General features: G+C 32.7%; 1 pseudogene; it reads left to right on the forward strand.

Moving 5' to 3' along the window:
* The first annotated feature begins 9,735 nt into the window (after positions 1–9,735).
* On the forward strand, positions 9,736–10,646 carry LOC141423052 (olfactory receptor 5K3-like; annotated as a pseudogene).
* Positions 10,647–10,787: the final 141 nt, after the last annotated feature.

Consider the following 10,787-nt stretch of genomic DNA (forward strand, 5'->3'; position numbering starts at 1 on the left):
ACTCTACTATAGACAAAATGGACTTAACAGACATTTATAGAATATAACCAACAGCTACAGAACCATGTCCTCATCAGCACATGATCCATTCTCCAAGACAGGTCATATAAAACAAATGTCAACAAATTTTAAAAAAATGAAATCATGTCATATATGTTCTTTTCCTATTATGGAGTAAAACTAGGAAATAACAAGGAGATATTTATTAAAATATACAAATACATGGAAAATAAATAAACACAAGTCTGAATGACCAATGGGTGAATGAAGAAATCACATGTAAATAAAAATATTTCATGAAAATGGAAATACAAAATAACAAAGTGTATCAAAACCTTACTATTGTAAAAGCAGTACTGAGAGTGAAGTTTTTTGCAATAAATGACTATCAAAAAAGTAAAGAGAAGAAAGATTTCATATAACAACAAATGATTCATCTTAAGGACCAAGAAAAGCAGGAGCAAATCAGACCAAAATTAACCAAAGAAAATAAATAGCAAAGATCATTGTAGAAATAAATTAAATAAAGACTAGAAAAGTAACAGACACATCAATGGATCAAAAGTAAGTCCCTTAAAAAGATGAACAAAATCAACAAGTCATTATCTACAATGAGAAAGAGAAATAACCCAAAACCAATCCTAAACCATGAAGGCATTAAAAACAAGAGTAAATCAGTTATAAAAAGTTTCCAAATAAAGAAAAACCCACAGCTAAATTTTGCCAAATATTCAAAGAAGAGCTAACAACAACTACTCAATTACAAAAGTCAAAGCCAGGAAACTCTTCCAAAATGACTGAATGAGGCCAACATTACTTTGATACCGAAATCAGACAAGCTACAAGAAAAACATTAAATTACAGGTGAGTATTCTTGATAAACATCAATGCAAAAATTCTCAATGAAATTCTGGCAAATTGAGTCTAACACATGAAAAAGGTTATACATTATAACCAACTAGAATTTACTCAAGCTATATAAGATAACCCAACATATACAAAAACTAATGTTACATATCACATCAAGAGAATAAAGCAAAACATTAAATGATCAGTACAATTCATGAAGTACAACAATCCTTTACCAAAAAAGCCACAAAATTTTAGCACAGAAGAACATACATCAACATATTGGAAAAATCTCTGGATTAATAAATAAGACTCAGGAGCCGGTCAGCAAGGCAGAGTTTTACTTCTGCAGAAGGGACATTTAACGTTCTGGGAAGCCACAAGTCAAGCAAACATAACAAGCTGCTGTTTTAAAGTGGAATGATCTGGATTGAGTATATAATTCTATTTCTTTGAAGGAAAAGACAGGTTATCGCTCACAAACACAATAAAGAATATATATATATACATATATATATATATATAGAGAGAGAGAGAGAGATAGGTATAGATATAGATACACACACACACACACACACACACACACACACACACATATATATAAGATACTTATTTGACTTCATACTTAATGTGGAAAAGCTGAATATGTTTCCTTTAACAGCTGGAATAAGGCAAGAATGTTCACTTTCACCACTATTCATCAGTAAAGGGCCTACCAGAGCAGTTAATCAAGAGAAAGAAATAAAGTTCATGCAAAGAGGAAAGAAGGAAATTTCTTATTGGCAGATGACATGACTTTATATGTACAGAAAGCTAACAACTCCACTAAAAATTGTACCGAACTGATTAATTAATTCGGTAATTTTTTGGGATACAAATCAACATACAAAAGTAAGTAATATTTTGATGCCAATAACAATCTTGTCGAGAAAGAAATAAAAAAAATAATTCCATTTGAAAGAGGCATAAAACAAATATTTAGCATAAAATTTATCCAAGGAAATGAAAATTACAGATGAAAGAAATTAAGAGGGCACAAGAAATAGAAAGATAAGTCATGGTCCATGCTTATAGGTTGGAAATTAACATTATTAAAATATTCATATTATCCCAGCAATCTTTACATTTAATGGGATCCTCATTAACATGTCAATGACATTATTCATATAAATAGGGAAAACAATACAACATTTATATGGAACCAAAAATGACCCCAAAATGGCCAAAGCAGTCATGAGCAAAATTATCAAAACTGTACACATTATACTACCTGAAGTCAAAACATACTACAAAGCTGTAGTAACCAAAACAACATGATACTGGCATGAAACATACACAGAAACCAGCAAAACAGAAGTGAGATAAAGCAGGTGGAGTGCCTAAAGTGGTAAGAGAGACTGCCTAGGCATGAGACCCTGAGTTGAAACCCCAGAGCCACCAAAAAAAAAAATCCTCAGAAGTGAGAATCAGATTTTAGTCTACGCAGCAAAGGTACCAAAAACACAATGGAGAAAGGCCTGCCGCTCTTCAATGACTGGTGTATAGAAACTGGATCTCCATATGCAAAAGGAAACTAGAACTTTATCTCTTACCTTATCCTCAAATGAACTAAAAAAAAAAAAAATCAAAGACCTGAATGTGAAACTTAAAACAGTTTATTAGTGCATATTAATTGTAAAAAATAATGTGATTCATTATATTTCAATATAAGTATATCGTAAATTTAAACCGTATTCCCCCCCACACACATTACCATTCCTGGGTTTTTTTTTTTAATGAAAAAAGATTTATTATTAACCAATGTAATTAGAAAGGTCAGGGATACAGACATCTTTGGTTATGTCTATGCCCAGGAACATAAGCAGTGCTGTCAGGATTCTGACTGCCCTTCTCTCTGCCCTCATAGACAGCTCTAGAGTCACATCTTTACAGCATGCAGTCTAAGGAGACAGAGGCTATTCCTCCATCCTTTCTTATTACATTCTAGGTGAAGATTCTAGTCCAGTGTGAGTCCTATGCCCCACTCCTGTGGCAAAGAAGTTGGACAGCTCTCCTTTATAAAGGAAAGTGGAAAGTGTTATTAAAAGAACTAAGAAAAAACACAAAGGAAAGATTCTACTATATCAGCCAAAGAACTGACTCCAATTACTAGTACTCTCTCCCAGATACTCCTCTCCAGTGTGGCTCCAAACTTTTCCAGTAGGCAGAAGCTGGACAGAGCTTTCTATCTCTGCTAGAAAGAAACTAATTCTACTGCCAAGAAAGTTACCGAATTGAAAAACTATGAGAATAACTGGTCCTGCCTTTAACTGACTGTATCTATCATATAGAATGTATTAGAGCCATTATAAAGTGTGGATCATTGAAGGAAGTTGCCTAAATCTGAACGATCACTTGAAATTTAAGGAGACAGAAAAAGTACTGTCTTCTAGAGATTCGGAAGATGAAAAAGTTGCTTCTGGATAGCCCCCATGAAGCTATCCTAGGTAACATTGATACACAGAAATGGAGCATAAAAATGGGGTTTTCCAAAAGAGATGTAGATTCCCACTGGACTAGAGAATAGACAGTTTTATATTCTTGGATTTTAAAAAATGGACATACATGAACTACTAATGGTTTGGCCTACTATAGTTCATGTTTAAATAAGAGATGAAAACATTTCTTGCCCACTAGAAAACACCTATAAAGGAATACAAAGTATCTCATCCCTGAGTAGCAACACACAGGAAGGGTATGTGGACCAAGCACCCTTAAAGTAGAGCAGTATGGAGCAATGTGCACAAGCTCTGCAGCCTGAATGTCAGGTTCCTGTTCTTGGCTTTTCTGCTTAAAATGCATGGCAATGGAAGATTGCCTTTCCTCCCTGTGCTTCTATTAGCCCATCTATAGAAAAAGGGAAAACAATGATTGTTATCTATCTCATAGGATTAAATACCTTCATAAGTATAAAAGGCTTAGAAAAGTGTTTTTCACATAATGAATGCTCAGTGGAAGTCAGTTATTTTTATATATTTATATATCATTCTGTATAGAGATTTATCTTAATTTTTGTAAGTGAAAACTCCAAGTGCCTGGCTTACTCTTAGTCAGTAATCTTAGTTTCAAATGCCTACTGAAATATCTACATTTTCTTATTTATTTATTTTGCAGTGCTGGGGTCAAAACCAGGGCATTGTGTATGCTAGGCAAGCATTCCACCACTGAGTTACACCCTACCCCAGAAATATCCCATATTTATGATATATTTCTCATAAAAAATATTGCATATATATTGGGGGTGGTAATTTCTATTGTTGTTTTAGCTAAATGCAACAGAAATGAAATAATAAATTCTTTCTTTGAGATCATATGGAGGAAATTAATTATACTTTAGACATTTATAAATAAAATCCATCACTTGATTAAACTATAACTTTTAAACAGTCACTGAAGGAATAGGTAGCTTGATTAATGTTAAAAAATACATGTTAATTTGTTTCAGTTCAAGGTGCCAAATGTTAAAAAAAATACGGTAAAATTACTTACCAACTACTCTGAGTCTGTCAGTGCAATCGTCACAAAACACCTGTTATATTACCATTTCTTATACACCCTGTTCTTCCTCTATTAACCCCTCCATATACCTAATATTTCCCTTTACTTCAATGTCATTTTCCCCAAATTTCCACATATAAAGGAAGACATGTGATACTTGTTTCATGAGACTGGTTTATTGCACCTAACCTTCATCCACTTTTCTACAAGCAACATAAATTTCATCTTTTTGATAAGATTGGAAACTTTGAAACTATTAGAAAAAAGCACCAGGGAAACAATTCATAGTATTGTATAAGAAATAGTTATTTTAGCAGAAAACTAAAAAAAGCAACAAAAGGAAAATACACAAATTAGATGATATCAAACTGAGAAGCTTCTGCAAAGCAAAGGAAACAATCAAAAAACAGGACAATCTGAAGAGAGGCAGAAAATATTTGCAAACTATTCATCTAAAAATGGAATGACTTTCATATTACACAAGCAACTTAAAAACTCAACCAGCAAGATTGCAAATGAGCTGATTTTAAAATGGGCCAATGATCTGAATAGACATTTCTGTAAGGAAAATATACACATTGCTAAGAATAGGGGGAAAATGCTAAACATTACTAATCATCTAGAAAATGTAGCAAAATAGAACTAAAAGACATTAGTGTTAAGTGAAATAAGCTAGACACATGTTGACAAATATTGTATGATCTTCATCATATGTGAAAGCTACTAAATGTTGATCCCACTGAAGAAGAGAGAATAATAAAGTTGATTACTGCCTAGGAAGAATAGGGAAGAAACGATATGGAAGGTTTGAGTAATAAGCACCAAAATATAGCAAAAAGGAATAAGTTATATTGTTCTACAGCATAGTGGGTGAATATAATTTATGATATATTTTCTAAACAAATAGAAGAGAGGGGTTCATGGGCTCCATGAACAAGGAACTGATGAAAGTTTGAGAATATGGACAAGACATTCATTTACCCTGATTGGATCAGTAAACATTGCATATATGTGTCAAGTTATTACAAGGTAACCATAAATATGAGTAACTATTACTAGACAGTTAAAAATAAATTTTAAAATAGAACAGCTCAAAAACAATAAAAATATATCCTGAAATTGATGTCTCATACGGCCAAGTTAGTATTTCAAAAAAAAAAATAGCCAAATAAATCTTTCAGAATTTTACATTACTATTATTTCATTTAATAATAGTAGGTAAGTGGTAAGCATTGTTTTTCTATCATTCATATATAAAATAAAAGTTTCATACCATTTCTATTCTATTCTATTTCTAGTCTGTTCAGTCTCATACTATTTTCATTTATATTTTATGTGTTGTCATATAAATACAATTTTGGCAAATTATCATATCTATATAGTTGATAGGAAATATGCATTGAATATTTTCCAAATGATTTTATTGTTATAAATGCCTGAACAAAATGGTTCTAATCTCTCCTATACTAAAGCTGCAAAGACCCAGATCACAGTTGTGACAAATGTACAGTGAGATGGATAATTAAAGAAATGTAATAGGATGAATAAAGGTGAAAGACAAGGACAGAATTCAAAGAAATAAGAACATCCTTAAGAAAAGGACAGAAAGAGGACCTAGTACTGGAAGCAGATGAAACTATTAAGGAGATAGAACCAGTGACTATTACCTTTGTCTATTACCAAACACCACATTTTTGTTAAGAATCTAATTAGATAGTCTTCATAATGACACATGAAGTTGGTTGCTAATGTACCAAGGAGTAGGTTCATTGAAATGACATGGGCAGAAAAAATAATGGAAACATTTTCCAATCTAACTCTGCATTTCCCATTTCACTGTAAGTGTTTCCTTATATCATGCATGTGAGCTTCTGCCAAACTATTTTACTATTTAATTATCACTTTTTTCTGATCTTTAAATTTCCAGGTTTTTTGTCATGAGGACCCCCAACTACATTTCCTCATGCTTACTGTGAATTATAATCTAACTTATTCTGCAACGGTAATCTGAAATGATCTTCTGCTAGAAAATCGATTCATAGCAGGATTCATTTCTAAATTTAAGTTTTTTTCTTCACACTGCTCACACCCTGTGCCCCTCTACCCATTGTCTGTTCCAGTGCCCTTTGTATATTTTCAAGGAATGAAGGCAATGAATATGTACTGAGTGTTTAACTAGTTTGCCACATAGTACACAAAAGAGTGATGAACTGTTAATTTTATTACAAGCACCGTGGAAACTTCTCATGAAGGAGTTCATAGTTGAGTTCAAATCAGAGCAAGATGAGATAGTGAGAGAAGTGATATTACATGAGAGAAGTATTGCTATCAAGTTAACTGGAGCAAATACACAAGGAACACTGAAGTTAAGCACATGTCAGAGTTCCCTGAGGGATACAGAAGAAAGCAACATGACAAGATGCAGATGGACTATGGGAAATACTGGTTTCTAAAATAAGGAAAATAGATCAGTTTTGAAAACTATTTGGGTACTATTATGAATTTTTGAGTAGTATCTTTAGGAGAAGTATCGTTGTTTTCATTCATTCAACAAATATGGAGCACTGAAAACACTTTTCAGAATGCTAGAGATACTGGAATGAACATATTGAAGAAACTCCTTCAAGTCATAGTGACAATGGTAGGGATGGGGAAACAGTGATCAACTCTACAAGTATTAAAAATAAACAGAGTTTAGTGAAAATGGTATGAAGTGAATTAGTGGTATGAAGAAGAGAAAATGATAAGTAAGGTAGATTGCAGGTGGTATGAGAAAAAAAGATGAGATATCAGTAGTATCAAATTTTCACTGAATATGTTGTACGACACAGAGATAAATTCAACTTACATGGTGAGGAAGTTCATGAATATGGTTGAACCTAATACACCTTATAGTTTCCTCTTCAAATACTAATTATTTTTCATAAGGTATATTTATTCCACTTTGTCTAATGAGAGGTCAGACCAGACAGAAACTATTTGCTGCTTGTTTTGTATTTTAAGCAGAAAATGATGACAAAAATTGTACCAAGTAGCTACCCACAAGTCAGAAAGATGCTCTTCAAACAGACTTCAACAAATGTCATTTTCTTTAACTTCTCACAGGGCAATTTTAATTAATTTCAAGTGATTTATATTTATCAGAACTTTCTGTCTCCACAGAAATACACTGATGTCAGTGCAGGGAAATCCCTTTAGGATTTTATAGAACACATTAATTTTGCCATGTTAGGAACAAAATTATTATCAGTGACCAATAAGTTTTCTAAGAGATTTTCATCCTCTTAATCTCAAATGATTTAGAGACCAAGATACGTATAAGTGTTAAAATTCATAGACTTTTGCAATAAAGCAAACAATGCACTGTGAAAAAGTTCTTCTCTGTGAAATATTGGTAAAAGAATTAAATTTTAGCAAACATAAATATTTACTTTCCTAAATTATTTACCCTGTTTCAGTATTCCTAAATTTGAACTCCTTCCACATTTTCTTAGAACTGCTCAAATGTTAGAGTTAAGTGGTTTTAGGATGAAGTACAATCCTGTAATTCATCTGATTTTCTGAATATTAGATAAAATTTCAAATTAAATAGATAAAATTAAGGAAATTTCTGTTAGAGATATACACATTGAATATAATTTCTAACTTAACTGTCTAATTGCATGACTTATATTTAATATTATGGAGCAAAAAATTTTCTGTTTACCTCTAATTATGGAAATAAACCCACTTTGGGATTACTTAGTTAGCAAGAGAAAATTAGTATTTGAAGCAAAACAAAATTTAAAATATTACCAGGATTTAAATTGTTTTCTCTTTTTGTCAGTGAAGTATAGCTGGGCACCAGTGGCTCACTCATATAATCCTACCCAGCCAGGGTAAATAGTTCTTGATCTCAAGAATACCTATCATGAAACAAAGGACTGGAGGAGGGACTCAAGTGATAGAGTGCCTGCCTAACAAGCATGAGACCCAGAGTTCAAACCCCAGTCCCACCACTAAAAAAAAAAACAACCTGAAATATAAAGATAAGTCTGTTTTCATTACCTTTTTAACTACTATGGCCTAATGCAGATAATCATAAAATTTTCAGAGGATAGAAAAATAGCAGAAAAAAGCCATTTAGATTAAAAAAAGATAGCAAATTTTCTTTGAATAATTATTTTGAAATTTTTTCTTATAAACTTTCCAAAATTAATAGTCAAATGTCCAAATTCAAAGAAGTCACTAAGCATCATTAGTTGATACTGAAAATAAGGACAACTATCAAAGGTCAATAGGGTAGGTCTAAGATTAAAATTAATTCTGTCTTTTTCCTGCAGCATGTTGATTGTATGTGTGTTGGTGTGTAGGTGTCAGGGATTATAAAGCAGGCCCTTCTGCATGCTATGGAAGTGCTCTACCACTAAGTTATGCCCACAGCCCTCCCCAAAATATTTTACAGTTCTTTTCTCAGAAGTATGTGAAAACAAACTTCAAGATGTACATGAAAATATAAGGAAATAGTTAAGATACATGTGAAAAATAAAGCAAGGCAGATTTTTACAAAAGAAATTGTAGATTGGTCTGGCTATAGAAGGCATGATCCACAACTCAGAAAATAAGATCAGTGTGGTCTGGAACACTCAGATAAAACGTTAATAACTAGCATTCTATATAAACTTTGACTTACAATAAAGATGAAGGATTTTGATACCTGGGAAAAAAAACAACAGGAATAATGACATAGACTAGGTCAGTGTATATAAAAATTGGTGTTACTATGGGAAAAAAAGGATCAAGAGTTGATAATCAATGGGGATTTATCTCTTTAGCTTTCCATAGTAACTATCATTAAAGATGACTAATCCACTTCTAAATTTTTGGTAATCTTTATGAAATCTCTAAGTTTTAAATTTATCATATCTCTATTATGCTTTTTAAAACATCCTCTCCACAAGGAGAAAGTATAAAAATAGTGTTCTTGGTTAAAAAAATCACACATTTATAGAAAAATTGGTTTTGAATATGTTGTAGGGATCTTTAAGAGTGACACTGAAATTACCTGAGAAAAATGAAACAAATGTAAGTACCCTAAATTTTTATGTTATCCTTCCATAAATATATAAAATTACACTTTAAGTATCCTCCCTAGAATTACCCAAATATCTTAGTGAATTGAGAATCATATGTAGAGGTCATAGCTGTTGACACTAGGAGAACTAATGCCTCCAAAAAGTATAGACACCAGGGGATGCTTAAGGAAACTCCTTTACCAGTTATAAAAAGAAAAAAATAATAAAGAAAATTACATACTCTCAATTAGAATCTTATATCTTCCAAACTCCATTCTCAATAGAAAAGCTAAGGATGACTGAGGACAACTACTCTTTGACACCTGAATTCATCCTCACAAGATTTGCAGATCACCCAGAGCTGAAGAGCCTGCTGTTTGTGATCTTCTCTGCCATCTATCTGATCACCATGGTAGGGAATCTTGGTTCGGTAGCCTTGATTTACATGGAACGTCGTCTTCACACACCAATGTACATCTTTCTGGGAAACCTGGCTCTGATGGATGCCTGCTGTTCCTGTGCCATCACTCCCAAGACGTTAGAGAACTTCTTTTCGGAGGACAGAAGGATTTCCCTCTATGAATGCATGGCACAGTTTTATTTTCTCTGTCTTGCTGAAACTGCAGACTGCTTTCTTCTGGCTGCAGTGGCCTATGACTGCTATGTGGCCATTTGTAGCCCACTGCAGTACCACACCAGGATGTCCAAGACACGCTGTACTCAGATGACTACAGGGGCCTAAATAATTGGAAACCTGCATTGCGTCATTCAAGTAGGGTTTTGTTTAGGTTAACTTTCTGTGAATTTTATCAAATTAATCATTTTTGTGATGTCCTTCCATTATATAGACTATCTTGTGTTGACCCTTATATTAATGATTTGATGATACTTATCTTGTCAGGGTCAATTCAAATATTTACTATTGCTATAGTCCTGATACCACATTTCTATATCCTTTTCACCATATTCACAATGAAATCCAAAGAGGGAAGAGGCAAAGCCTTATCTACCTGTGCCTCCCACTTTCTCTTTGTGTCGATGTTCTATGGTTCTCTGCTCTTTGTGTATATTCAACCCAATGCACTTAATGAAGGGGATAAAGACATATCTGTCACTGTTTTTTATACTGTAGTAATTCCTTTATTAAATCCTTTCATTTGTAGTCTAGGAAATAAGGAAGTAATAAATGTTATTAAAAGAATATGAGCAATAGACAGTTGTGTAACATTCTAAAATAAGTATCATGTTCCTTGGAAAAGTGATTTCAATTTGATAATACTATTTTTAAAAATTGGCAGGTACTGAGAAAGTAGCAAATATTACTTTTATGTTATGGAAACATGATGC

The sequence above is a fragment of the Castor canadensis genome, chromosome 5 (assembly GCF_047511655.1).
Source record: "Castor canadensis chromosome 5, mCasCan1.hap1v2, whole genome shotgun sequence".
Lineage (NCBI taxonomy): Eukaryota > Metazoa > Chordata > Mammalia > Rodentia > Castoridae > Castor > Castor canadensis.